This window comes from Otolemur garnettii, unplaced genomic scaffold, assembly GCF_000181295.1.
Source record: "Otolemur garnettii isolate 467f Iridium unplaced genomic scaffold, OtoGar3 scaffold00085, whole genome shotgun sequence".
NCBI lineage: Eukaryota > Metazoa > Chordata > Mammalia > Primates > Galagidae > Otolemur > Otolemur garnettii.
Window position 1 is genome coordinate 5,092,784 of NW_003852480.1, and position 14,017 is coordinate 5,106,800.

A 14,017-nucleotide genomic window follows, 5' to 3' on the forward strand; every position below is an offset into this window, starting at 1 on the left:
AATATAGATGACCATCCTTTCACAATTAAATTATTTTCAAAAGAAGTTCAAGGCATAGTAAATTTATTCTTTTCTTTACTCTTTCTTGTTTTTTTGATCAACATAGTTTAAGTGTGTCAACTGTAAGTTTAACTATAGGTTGAAGTGTGCCATACGATAAAAAAGCTTGAAGAACACCGCTCTCTACCATAGTCTGGTTATTCTAATTCTCAATATGTGCCACACCTTCTTTTACAGTTCACATAATTATTTTTGTCTTTGTCTCACAAAAGCAATTCATGACAGGTGAAAGTGGAAGTTTTTTTTTTATACTTCTGTAACTCCTTACCTCTTTCTTTGTCAAAATTCACAAAAACTAGCATTGAAATATGTTGTCAGTATAGCACTCTGTTACATTCCTCCGTGTTACACTCTTCTGATGGTGTTACAAGCACAGTTTTACTATCTAAGCCTTTTGATCATATAATTTAAACACAGTGTTGATGCCAGCAGTATACACGATCGTTAAATATTTCTATGATATTTTATGGACAAACTTAATAGTAAAGTTTAAACATTCCATAATTATTACAATCTTGAACATGAGATAATTACATATTATTTATAAAAATAAAAGTTTAATTTCAAAATTCCATGTGATAAAAACTTTCCTGTAATTATATACAGGATAAAAATCAAGAAAACTTTCCTGTAATTATATACAGGATAAAAAAACAAGAAAATTTAACATTGAAAATCTATGGAAACCATGATTTGTGGCAAATATCAAATTACCCTTGACCAAAGCTATCTTTTTTCTTTTACTTTTTAAGAAAAGTATTTGGCCAAAGAGGTATAGTATAGAAATTCTGAACATAAACTTACAGCTTGCCTTTTGATTAGCTCTTGGGTGCAAATAAGGTCCCATTTATATAGAGAAGAAAAGTACTAAGTATTATTATTCTTAGAATTCTCATTATTTTCACTACAGAAACCATGATACATTTTCCCAAAGGTTAATTTGCTTTAGAACTTTGTAGCTCAACACTTTCATTATACACTATGGCATTTTCCCCGGATTGGGGATAATAATCATCAAAGAAAGGACAAAGTGGGAAATTTATACTTATAATTAATAAAACACTTAAACCTACACATTGGAGATCATAGAAAAAAGGCATAATGTAAGATGTGTTTTATTTATTTAAAATAGTTTGGGTGGAAATTGATTGAATCTTAGTGCACATCCCTTTTCTTAATAATCTTTCCCAAAGTCAAATGCTTATTCAAACCTCTCCCTGTTGACACTTCCCTCCCCATTTCCTTATCTCTAATTCACCCCCCACTGTCTGACTCACAGATGTTATCACTCAAGGATTCATTTTACTTTAATAAAAGTTCTTAGCCTCCTCTCATTCTCACTCCTCCCCATTAATAATGTAAGTTGACTTCCCCTACTTAATACAAAACCCTGAGTTTTTCTTCACGTCCTTATCTCATCTCCAGGAAGTCAGTAAACATGGGATACAGTTTGTGAAATTCACACACAATCGTGTTTCCTCTCTGGTTCTCATTCTTTAACACGCACATGGCTTTAGTGTACGGATAGTCCCTCTCTTTCTAACTGGTTCAAACATGTCTTTAAATAGTCTTGAGATGCTCCTTTTTAAAAATTGATTAACTTAAACAACTGATGACCAGTTAATCGCTCACTCAAACTCTCCTAAAATAAGACGTTTAATCAGAACCCACGTGTGCTTTTTACTTTCATTCTCTCATTTGGCTGCCAAGCTTATACTACTCCGTAGGAGTGAGCCTAAAGTTTATTTAAAAAAGCTTTCTCTCATCCTTGAAATGATACTTCTGACTGATTCTTTTGAAACATCAATGCACTAATCACCCATTAATTTTAAACTTTTCTTTCTTCATATTCCCTCACATTTGCCCTTGAGGGATTCTTGATATAGTCATATTCTTCTCTTCTGTATCATTCTCGCTCTTTCCTTTGTTGTTTCCTATGCCTCTGATCTTAGTGTCTTACAGTGTGAGTTCCCTTACATTAAAAACAATATTCAAGGGTGGTGCTTGTGCCCCATATGCCGGAGGTGGTGGGTTCAAACCCAGCCCCGACCAAAAACTGCAAAAAACAAAAAACAAAAACAAAAACAAAAAACCCCGGCAATATTCAAAACTCCACTTAAGCCTTTACAATTCATTTTCAAAATTTTGGGTTAAATTTATGGTTATGGCTTATTATTTTTATTTTTAATCAACAAATAACTATTGTATTTATTTATGGTGTATGGCCATAACCAAGTGTTATGGTGTATGGCACCATGACACTTAGATTTATGTACATGTCGTGAAGTAACTATGGTAACACACCTACTACCTCACATGTTCTTTTGTGATGAGAATCTGTAAAATATGCTTTTGTAGCCATTTTGAAATATGTAATACATTATTATTAATTATAATCACCGCAGGTTTCCAGAACTTAGTTCTCCTGTCTAACTGAAACTTCGTATCCTTTGGCCCATATCTTTGCATTTCCTTCTCTCTCAGTCTGTCCAGGCTCTGGTAATCACCATTCTCCTCTCTACCTGAGTTTTCCCTCATTTCCTTATTCTGTGAATTCACGTGTTTTTAGGTCCCACGTACCTGGCCAGTTTCAGCTTGCTCAGGTATGGGCGCCCCTGGAGGGCTTCATTTGTTTCCATTCGCAGATGTTATGTTTCTTGATTTTTTTGTATCTCAGAACTTTCATTATGGTGTGTGTATAAGTGAGATAATTCAGTATTTGTCTCTCTGTGTGTGACTTACGTCACTTGGCTTAATGTCCTCCAGGTTCATCTACACTGTCACAAATTATAAAACTTCCCTCTTTTTAAAACCTAGATAGTATTTTGTTGCTTAAATATATCACAATATTTTTATAGCTTCATCTGTCATGTTGTTTTCTTGACCATTATGGATAATATTAAAATGAATATGAGAATACAGATATTTTCTTGAGATACTGATATAATTTCTTTTGGATATGCATCTATAAGTGTGATTATTGAATCATTGGTTTATAGTTTGGGTTCAGACAATTAGAGGGCATTTTATAACTAATGGCTTAGAGCCAACTGCATTCACTCTTCTTTAGAAAAGGTGATATTGTTATCTTTCTTTCTCTGATTCTCTCTTTTTAGGGAAAGTTATGTCTAGTTCAGTGAGTTGACATCAAGCTAAATATTCTCTCAAGTATTTTGAGTATAAAATACTTAGAATTTTACTTATCAGATGTAGGGAGTCCTAGACTTGCAGGAAGTAGATCACAGCTCTCCAAAAGTGTCCACCCACTTACACTGCCAGCTGGTTCTGGCTGACCAGCTATTTGCCAATCAAGTTCTTTGCACCTACAGATTTATGGCATCCATGTCTAAAACAACCATCATTTTTAGTTATTCTATAACACATTGATGATATCATGAGGTAAACATCTCTAATTTGGGAGAAACAGTTTTAATGCACAGAGTTAATCTAGACTTATGAAACTGAAGTTAAATTTCAAAGAGGTACTTTTAGTAAAAACATGAGAAAGTTGTCTTGAACTTTGCTGCCGTTTCTGATGTCTTTTTTTCCCAGTTCTAAAGCAGCCTTATTTCTAAAATCTTACACATTTTTTAAAGTGAAAATACCTGTCATGACTTTTATATCACAGTGAACAAACTCAAATTCAGTCCTTACTTCCTTTCAGAGGATCCTTCTCTCCTCTTCAAAGATAATCAATTTTAGAAAAATAATTTTATCTATCACAGATATCTATGAATCCTCACGGTATCTCCAAATTGTAGAAGGACAGCCTAAGTATATGCCTTTTGAAAATAGAATTTAATGGCAAATAAACATTTTTTTTTAAAATTTGGGATTCATTGAGGGTACAAAGAATTAGGTTACACTGATAGTGGTTGTTGGGTAAAGTCCCTCCTGTAAGTAGGTCCCACCCCTCAAGAGGTATGCCATACACCATGACTCCCCATCCTCTTCCCTCCTCTCCTCTCCCTGTTGTCCCCTCATCCCCCTCCTCCTGCTTGTATTATCTAATCTTCTGCCTTCATATTAGAATTGAGAACACTAGATTAGAATTGAGAACACTAGATTCTTGTGATGCTTTACTAAGCAGAATGTGTTCCACTTCCATCCAGATTAGTACAAAAGATGTAAAGCCTCCACCATTTTTAATGACTGAATAGTATTCCGTGGTATACATATACCAGAGCTTGTTAATCCATTCCTGGGTCGATGGGCATTTACGTTGTTTTCACGTTTTGGAGACTAGAAATTGAACCTCAACAAATAGTCTTGTATAAACATCCTTGTGATAAAATGATTTTTTTTCTTCTCCGTAGATGCCTAGTAATGGGATTGCAGGATCAAATGGGATGTCTAATTTGAGTTCTTTGAGGATTCTCCATAATTTCCTTCTTAAAAGGTTGTATTAGTTTGCAGTCCCACCAGCATGGTATAAGTGTTTCCTTCTCTCTGCATCCACATCAGCATCTGCAGCTTTGAGACTTTGTGATAAGGGGTATTCTCACTGGGGTTATGTGAAATCTCATGAGGTTTTTATTTGCATTTCTCTGATGATCAGGGACACTGAGAATTTTTTTTTTTTTTTTTTTTTTTTTGGGTGGGTTTTTTTGAACCCACCATTTCCAGCATATGGGGCCTTTGCCCTACTCCTTTGAGCAGGCACCACCCAAGGAACAATGAGAATTTTTTCAAAGGTTTGCCATCCATCTATGTTTGTCAGAGAAAATTCTGTTCATATCTCTTGCCCAGAGGTACATGAGATTGTTTCCTCTTATTCTGTTGATTAATTTGAGTTCTCTGTAGATTCTAGTTATCAATCCTTTGTCAGATTTATATCCTGAAAATATCTTTTCTCACTCTAAATATTATCTTTTTGTTTTACTTATTGTGTTCTTAGGTATGCAGAAGTTTTTCAGCTTAATTAGACCTCATTTGTTAATTTTTGTTGTTGTTGAATTGGCTGTTGAAGCCTTTGTCATAAAATCTTTCCCCAGTCCAACATCATCAAGAGTTTTCCCCACTCTTTCTTCTAAGATTTTCATCAGTTTTTGTCTTAGATTTAAGTCTCTTATCCATCTTGAGTCAATTTTTGTAGTTGCTGAAAGTGTGGGTCAAGTTTTAGTCTTGTATATGTGGTTATCCAGTTCTGCCAGCACCATTTGTTGAATAGGGATTCTTTTTCCCACTGTATGCTTTTGTCTGGTTTACCAAAGATCAGATGGAAAGTAGAGACTGGTTTCATCTCTTGCTTTTCTAGTCTGTTCCATATGTCTATATCTCTATTTTTGTGCCAATTCTATGCTGTTTTGATTACTGTGGGCTTGTAATATAGCCTGAAGTCTGGTAGGGTGATGCCTCTGACTTTTTTTTTTTTTTTTTAAATAAGAATAGCTTTAATTATATGGGATTTTTCCTTATTCCATATGAAACAAAGTACTATTTTTTCCAGTTCTTCAAATGTGATGTTGGTATTTTAATGGGGATTGCATTGACTCTGTAGATTGCTTTGACTACAATAGACATTTTGACAATATTGATTCTTCCCAGGAGCATGGGATGTTCTTCCATTTGTCCGTGTCTCAATTCTTAGTGTTTCATAATTCTCTTTGAAAAGATCTTTCACCTCTTTTGTTAGTATTCCTAAGCATTTCATGTTCTTTGAAGCTACTGTGAAGGGAATTGTGTTCTTGATTTGCTTCTTAACTTGACTGTTATTGGCATATAAAAAGGCTACTGATTTCTGTATTGATTTTATACAGAAAAGGCCCAAACAGCCAACACAACCTTATGCACAAGAACAAATTGGGAGGCATGACCTTACCACACTTCAAGCTATACTAAAAGGCAACATGTATAGTTACCAAAACAGCATGATACTGGTACAAAAATAAAGGCATAGACTTATCGATCAGCACAAGGAACTCTGGAATAAAACTAACCTCATATTTCCATCTTTTCTTTAATAAAGGTGACAAAAACATACACTGAAAAGAATACCCATTTAATAAATTATGCTAGTAACACAGGGTCCCCCCCCCCTTTATAGCTGGACAGGGGACCCAAATTTTCCTAGTCTTGCACAATTTCATGAAGGAAATGCCCTGACCTTTTGCCCTGAGCTGGAGGGACTGCATTCATTCATTTGTCAATAATTCTCATTAACATTGAAAAAGTGTTTTCGTCTACCAAGTCCTGACCAAATATAATTCTCAAGACCTTACACCCCTAAACAAAGGACTCTCATGGAAATTTTCAACTTGGCTTTTTCCCTCTGCAAGAAGTTCTGTTGCTTTATACTCATTTTGTATTCCTTTCTTTCTAATAAATCCTAACTCACCACACCACTGATCTGTGGTCTGTGGGTTCTTCAAACCCCCCAGACCAAGGATTTACTGAAGAAAGAAATTCCAGTAATACTAGGAAAACTAGATAGCCACATTTAAAAGACTGAAGCAAGATCTGGAGCAAATTAATTTATGGGGAAGAAAGACTTAAATTTAAGGCACAAAGCTGTAAGAATTCTAGAAGAAGGTGTTGGAAAAATTCTTATAGATATAAGCCTAGGTAATGAATTTATTCAGAATACTCCAAAAACAATTATAGCAACAAGAGTAATAAATAAATGAGACCTAACAAAATTAAAATGCTTCTGTACAGGCAAGGATACAATCAACAAAGTAAATAGCCTACAGAATGAGAAAAAATATCTGGCTGTTATAAATCTGATAAGGGGCTAATAATTACAAAGAACTCAAACCAATCAACAAAAAGAAAACAAAAATCAATTGCCCCATTAAAAAAGTTGGCAAAGAACATGAACAGAAATATTTCGAAGGAAGATGGTCTAATGACCAGTAAACACATGAAAATATGCTTAATATCTCTAAACCAGAGGGTGATATCTCCTAACACCAGTGAGAATGTGTCATACCAGAAAGTCCCAAAGCAATAAATACTGGCAAGGATGCAAAGAGAAAGGAACACTCTTTCACTACTGGTGGCACTACAAACTAGTTCACCTCTGTGGAAAGTAGTGTGGAGATCCCTCAAAGAAGTAAAAGTAGACCTACTGTTTGATCCAGCAATCCCAATACTAAATATTTATCCAAAGAGGGAAAAGAAGATATTTTATCCAAAACACTCTTACACATGAATATTTATAGCAGCACAATTCACAATTGCAAAGATGTGAAAAAAACTAAATGCCCATCAATACATGAATAGTTTAATAAGTGTGGTATATGTATACCATGGAATACTATTTAACCATTAAAAGGTGATGATCTAGTATTTTTTGTAACAACCTGGATGGAATTAGAGACAATTCTCCTAAGTGAGGTGTCCCAAGATTGGAAAAACAACCACTACACGTGCTCAATACCAAACTGGAACTCTTTGTCAACACTTATGTGGTAGTAAAACTCAAAGGAAAGTATGTGTGTTGGTGGGGGGTGTAGTAGGGTAAATTCACACCTGACTGGTTCAGTGCATATATTCTAAGTGAAGGGCACCCTTATAACTGACTTAAAATGCACAAGAGCAAAATATGTAACCTAAACATGTGTACACTTCTAATATTCTGAATTATTTTAAATCTGGCATTATAAGGATATGAAGCATTACACTTGATTCATAGGCAAAGTCAAAATATTCAAAATTACAAGATGCTTAAATTGCACACTTAAGTCTCATGATTTGGGAGAAAGCAAAATTATGTTGTTCATGATTGGGAGGCATAGATCAAGGTACGAATATCAGAGGTCAGGAAAAAGAGCAGAGACTATGGAATGCAGATTAACAATGCCATATCCAGTTAACACTAAAAGCAGTGTTATTTTTAGACTCTATTTTGAGGGCTGTGATATAGGTTCTGTACTTTTTCCCCAAAACTTTCAAACTCATCATCAAAAATGAAATTTATCAAATCCTTGGGAGTATTTTTTTTTTCCAAGATGCAGCACTTTTAGTTATACCCATTATAACTGTCCTGGGTGAATTTTTTAACCTTATTTTATTAACCTGTATTAACGCTTTTTGGGGGCCCATATGACAGTACACGCAACAAAAGTTTATATGGAAATCAAAATGAGGCATGGGAGAGTAGAAGACAAAGGTAATGTATTTGTTCACCAAGTACAATAATATCTGGCAACTTTGCTGGGAAGAGGAATAGTAGTTTAAAAAAATAACAAACACGTGATAGTCAAGAAGATTGGCATCTGAATACAAATGCACACAACACAATCTCTGAGGGTTCTTGAAACTAAAGTCAAAATAGTTGAAATATGAATATGTGTGTATATACCTACACATGTATACAGACACACGATTTCTCATTTTTACAGTCTATAATGAATAATATTGTATGCATACATGCAGGCATAAAAATACGTAATTTTTTTACACTTTTAGTATACTTGCTGTTTAAACCACACTTGACAAAAATGTGTTCATTCCATAATATGAGCTGTGCTTCTAGAAGGCAGCAATATTAAAATTAGGGGAGTAAAGAAAAGAGAATGAAAAAATTGGAGAAAAAAGTTCTTTTTTTTTCACTTTGTCTCCTTGGTAGAGTGCCATGGTATCATAGCTCACAACAACCTCAAACTCTTAGGCTCAAGTGATTCTCTTGCCTCAGCCTCTCTGAGTACCTGGGACTCCAGGTGCTCGCCACAACACCTGGCTATTTTTAGAGATGAGGTCTTGCTCTGGCTTAGGCTGGTCTTGAACCTATGATCTCAGGCAATCTACCCACCTCGGCCTCCCAAGTGCTAGGGTTACAGGTGTGAGCCATTGCACCTGGTGAGAAAAAAATGTTCTGAAAATCAATTTTGATTAAATGGAAAAAAATGAAAATAGAAAACAATAAAAATATAAGTGTATGTAAATTGAGAAAGATGAAACAAGAGAAAACCTTAATTTCTACTAGCAAATGGGTGAGGATAACTCTGATCATTTTGTGATTTTCATTATTTTTTAGTTGATTCTAATGCACTTCATTTTTACTAAATGTGATTTTGTCATGGAAGTTCCCATAGATATTTATGCTTAGTAAAGGCTGAAATGTTTAAAATTAGAAAAATAGTATTACAAAAGTACATATGAATGTTAATGTATGTACAGATACTTCACACATACCTATTATGGTATCAAAATATGGATCACCATCTTAGATGCATAGTTGTAATTACTTTTTCCCCACCAATAAAATCACTTTTCTTTGAAGAAGCAAGCAGTAGCACTTTTATATTTAGCACTTCAAAAGATTTTATTTCTATAATATTTGCCTTTTTGGTGTAAATAAATTATACTTTATTGGTTTTATTCATTTGTGGGAATTGTAAATATCATCTATATTAGTTTTCAAAAGGTAGAATTTTCAATAGATTAATATATACTACATGTGTTTGGGGCTTCATGGATTTATTTAAACTGTTATTGTCCATGTGGGTATTGACTACTACAGGTTGGACATTTGCATTGCTTAAAAGTATTTCTATTATGTACCTAGATCAATAGTTAAAAGATAACATTATATTTTTCTATGAGTCATTTTATATTGCAGGTACATCTTTAAGTATGTTATGTAAAAAAAGTAACTGAATAGAGATTTATAAATAATGGTGCTAAATTTATGTTTAATGGTTGTTTATGGATCATTCTTGGATGTTTCACTAATATATCAACTCTTACACTTTTTATAATACAAATCATGTGCTATAAAGAGAACTTTGAGTGTTACATTTGTAAATAATGTAAACAAAACTCAATTTTTAGAGGCTTATACACAAATGTTATCAATTTGTTGAAAAAGAGAAATCCTATGTGTGCTAAACTTGGAGTCAATGACCAAATGAGAATGAAACCTGTGCTTTATTTGCGATAGGAGGAAAAGTTCCAGAGCAAAACAGGGAGGAAATGGGGCACATAATGCTATTTGGGGCACGTCCTTATAGATGTGAAGAGTCTCAATAGTCATGTATTGAGTTGTGCATTCTGATCATACTGATTCCCATATTCAACACATATCTGATATAATTTGTTCTAAACTATTTTCCATTTTTCTCAAACATGTCATAAGTCTTTTCTGCTGAGTGTTTAAAACAGAGGTGAGATCAACTTTCTTGGTCCTAGGCACATTTCTTTTTCTTTACTTTTTATTTTGTACAAAATAATATTTACTGGCAGGGAAATGATGCTGATTATGATTTAAAATACCTAATTTATTGTACACACTAAAAGTAATTTAATGTAGACTTTCAGATAATCTGACATTTAAATTGGAGAGAAAATGTACAAATACTTACTATAGTATTATAATTGTGTTATAAATACACTGCATATCAATAACTTTCTGCTAAATAAAAAATTTTATTCTAGAAACTTCAATTTGTTTGCTTTTCTTTTGGTAAATTGATGGAGATTACAGGCATGAATTGAAGGATGTGTGTGATAAATTTTCCCAGAGATCATTATCTAATTTCTTTCATATCTATTACCTACATGTACTATTATTATGATCATAATCTTTTCATTGTCCTGTTTCTCTTATGACACTCAAACAGTTACACTGGACATAGAAAATATAAGCTTCAGCTTGCTTCTCTTTAGGTCTACATTTAAGAAGTGAAGAGTCTTGTTGCTCTCCCAGCGCCTTTTATTGACCACCCACGTAATAAAAGACTGAAACTGGACCTACACCTCTCACCACTTACAAAAATTGACTCAAGATGGAGAAAGATTTAAATCTAAGACATGAAACATTAAAAATCCTAGAATGAAGTGTGGTGAAAACTTTTGACAATGTCGGCCTGGAGAATGATTTTATGAAGAAGAATTCTCTGGTAATTGCAACAACAAAAATAAAAAAATGAGAGTTAATTAAACTGAAAACTTCTGCACAGCTAAGGAAAAGACAATTAAAGCAAATAGACTACCTTCAGAATGGGAAAAGATGTTTGCATGTTACAAATCTGATAAAATGTTGATAATGAAAATCTACAGAGAACTCAATCAACATAAAAAGAGCAAACAATCCCATCTATCACTGAGCAAGAGACATGAAAGAAACGTCTCTAAAGAAGACAAATGGATGGCTAACAAACATGAAAAAATGCTCATGGTCCTTAATCATCAGAGAAATGAAAATCAAAATAACCTCAGATATCACCTAACCCCAGTGAGAATAGCCCACATCACAAAGTCCAAAAGTGGCAGATGCTGGCACTGATTTGGAGAGAGGGAAATACTTTTACACTATTGGTGGGACTGCAAACTAATACAGCCACTTTGGAAAGAAGTATGGAAAATCATCAAAGAACTCAAATTAGATGTCCCATTTGATCCTGTAATCCCATTACTAGGCATCTACCCAGAAGAAAAAAGAAATCATATTATCATAATGACATTTGCAGTCGACTATTTATTGCAGCCCAGTTTACTCAGATGTTGCTCAGAAGTGGAAAAAACCTAAATGCTCATCGACCCACAGATGGATTAACAAGCTGTATACCATGGAATACTATTCAGCCATTAAAAGAGATGGAGACTTTACATGTTTTGTATTAACATGGAGTAGAAACACATTCTTCTTAGTAAAGAATCACAAGAATGAAAAAACAAATATCCAATGTTCTCAATACTAATATGAAGCCAGTAGATGATCTCATACATTCCCACATAAGACAAAAACTCAATTCAACTCAAGTTGAGAGGAGGGGAAATTGGGGAGTGGGGAGAAGGGAGAGAATGGCGTTGGTGTGCTCCTACTTAATGGGCCAATGTAACGGTATTGGCACACCTTTTGGGTACAGGACACAACTTACAAGAGGGACTCTACCTAACATATGCAAATTTTGTGACATAGTTGTTTATACCCTCACATTAACCTTAAATAAAAAAAAGTAAAAAAAAGACAAAAAGAAAAGTGATAAGTTTTGATGCATCAGGGACTGCTTAGTTGCTTCAGCACTGTTCTCTCTCACGGAGTAGAATGCTAAACATCTGACTTTCTATAATTATAAAAATAACTATAGTAGCTCCATGTCTGTAACTCAAGTGGCCAAGGCATCAGCCATGTACACTAGAGCTGGTAGGTTCGAATCCAGCCTGGGCCTGCCAAACAACAATGACAACTACAACCAAAAGATAGCTGGTGTTGTAGTGGGCGCCTATAGTCCCAGTTAACTGGGAGGCTAAGGCAAGAGAATCACTTGAGCCCAGGATTTGGAGGTTGCTGTGATCTGTGATGCCACAGCACCCTACCCAGGGCAACAGCTTTAGGCTCTGTCTTAAAAATAAATAAATAAATAAATAAAAATAAAAATAACTTTAGTAACCAGGTGGGATGGTTCACACCTATATTCTTAGCTGTCTAGGAATCAGAGACAGAAGGATTGCTTCAGCTAAGAAGTTCAGTACCAACCTGACCAAAAGCCAGACTCCATCTTTACTAAAAATAGAAAAATTAGCTGGGTATTGTGGTGGGTGCTTGTAGTCCCAACTACTCAGGAGGTTGAGGCAATGTACTGCTTGAGCCTAAGAATTTTAAGTTGCTTTGAGCCATGACAGCATGGCATTCTAGCCAGGGTGACAGAGTGAGACTCTGTCTTAAAAAATAAACAAATAAATAAAATAAAAATAACTATAGGAGTAATACAACATATTCTCACACTAAACAGACTATACCCAGAAATTGTACATAACTCTCACCCCCCAAAATAAGGAAAAGAATATTTCAGCACTCAGAAGGTTATATGAGTGAAAAACCCATTCCAAGAACTCAGAATCCATTATATGTGAACTAAATTGACTTCAGAAGAAATCAAGAAAACAGGGGCTAATATGAGCCCTATGAATTTACAACTTTGACCTGAAGAGTAATTTATGCATTACCACCGAATCTTCATTTCTTGTTTTGGCACTTTGTTGTCTTTGGTTAAAAAGTCATATCTCTTTGTTTGTAAATGGAATGAGGACTAATATTTAATTAGGAGAATAAGTGAATTTTTTTCATATGGAGTTATTTCCTTGTATTAAACACGATCAAAATTCAGTCAAGAAAAAGGGGCAGATTCACTGGTGATCCCTCTGATATCTCAAACCTTCATTTTAGGATCCAGTAACACTGAAAAATTAAAAATAATAGAACAATGCCTGGTAGAAATGCCAAAGCTATGTACCTTGGCATCGGATGAACAGATCCACATAATCTTGGTGTTAGTAGAACTGCCTGCTAAGCTCAAATATGTTTTCATGTTTCTGATGTTGGAACAAGAGACTTTATGTTGCCAGGGCAAGTTAGTTAAGAAAATCACTGTATCTCTTTTTCTATATTTTCCCAGTTATGTTCCAGTGGAGATCATGGGCAAAGCCCTTAGGCAGGATGCTAATGAAAACCAACCCCTCAGGCTTGTCTCAATCTTTGCTGGAACTTCCAAGGGGAAGAATTAAGGTGTTAACAGGTTAACTCCTTTTAGTAAATAGAATCACACTCCCACCCATCCCTGCTCACAAAGAAATTGACTGGCAGCTAAAATTTGAATGGAATCACTTGCCCTAGGTCAATAGAAATTTGTGATTAAGGGTTCTCCTAGCTCAGGAAAAGAGAGCACAGTGGCATTGCAGCCCAATTCATAATTGCTAGGTCATGGAAGAAGCCCCAGAGCCCATTGATCCACGAATGGATCAATAAATTGTGGTGTATGTGCACTATGGAATACTATGCAGCCATTAAGAAAGATGGAGACTTTACTTCCTTCATGATTACATGGATGGAGCTGGAAAGTATTCTTCTTAGCAAAGTATCTCAAGAATGGAAGAAAAAGTATCCAATGTACTCAGCCCTACTATGAAACTAATTTATAGTTTTAATAGGAAAGCTATAACCTAATTTTAGCCCAGGAATATGGAGAGAGTGGAGAGGGAGGGGAGGGGAGGGGCGAGGGTGGGTGGAAGG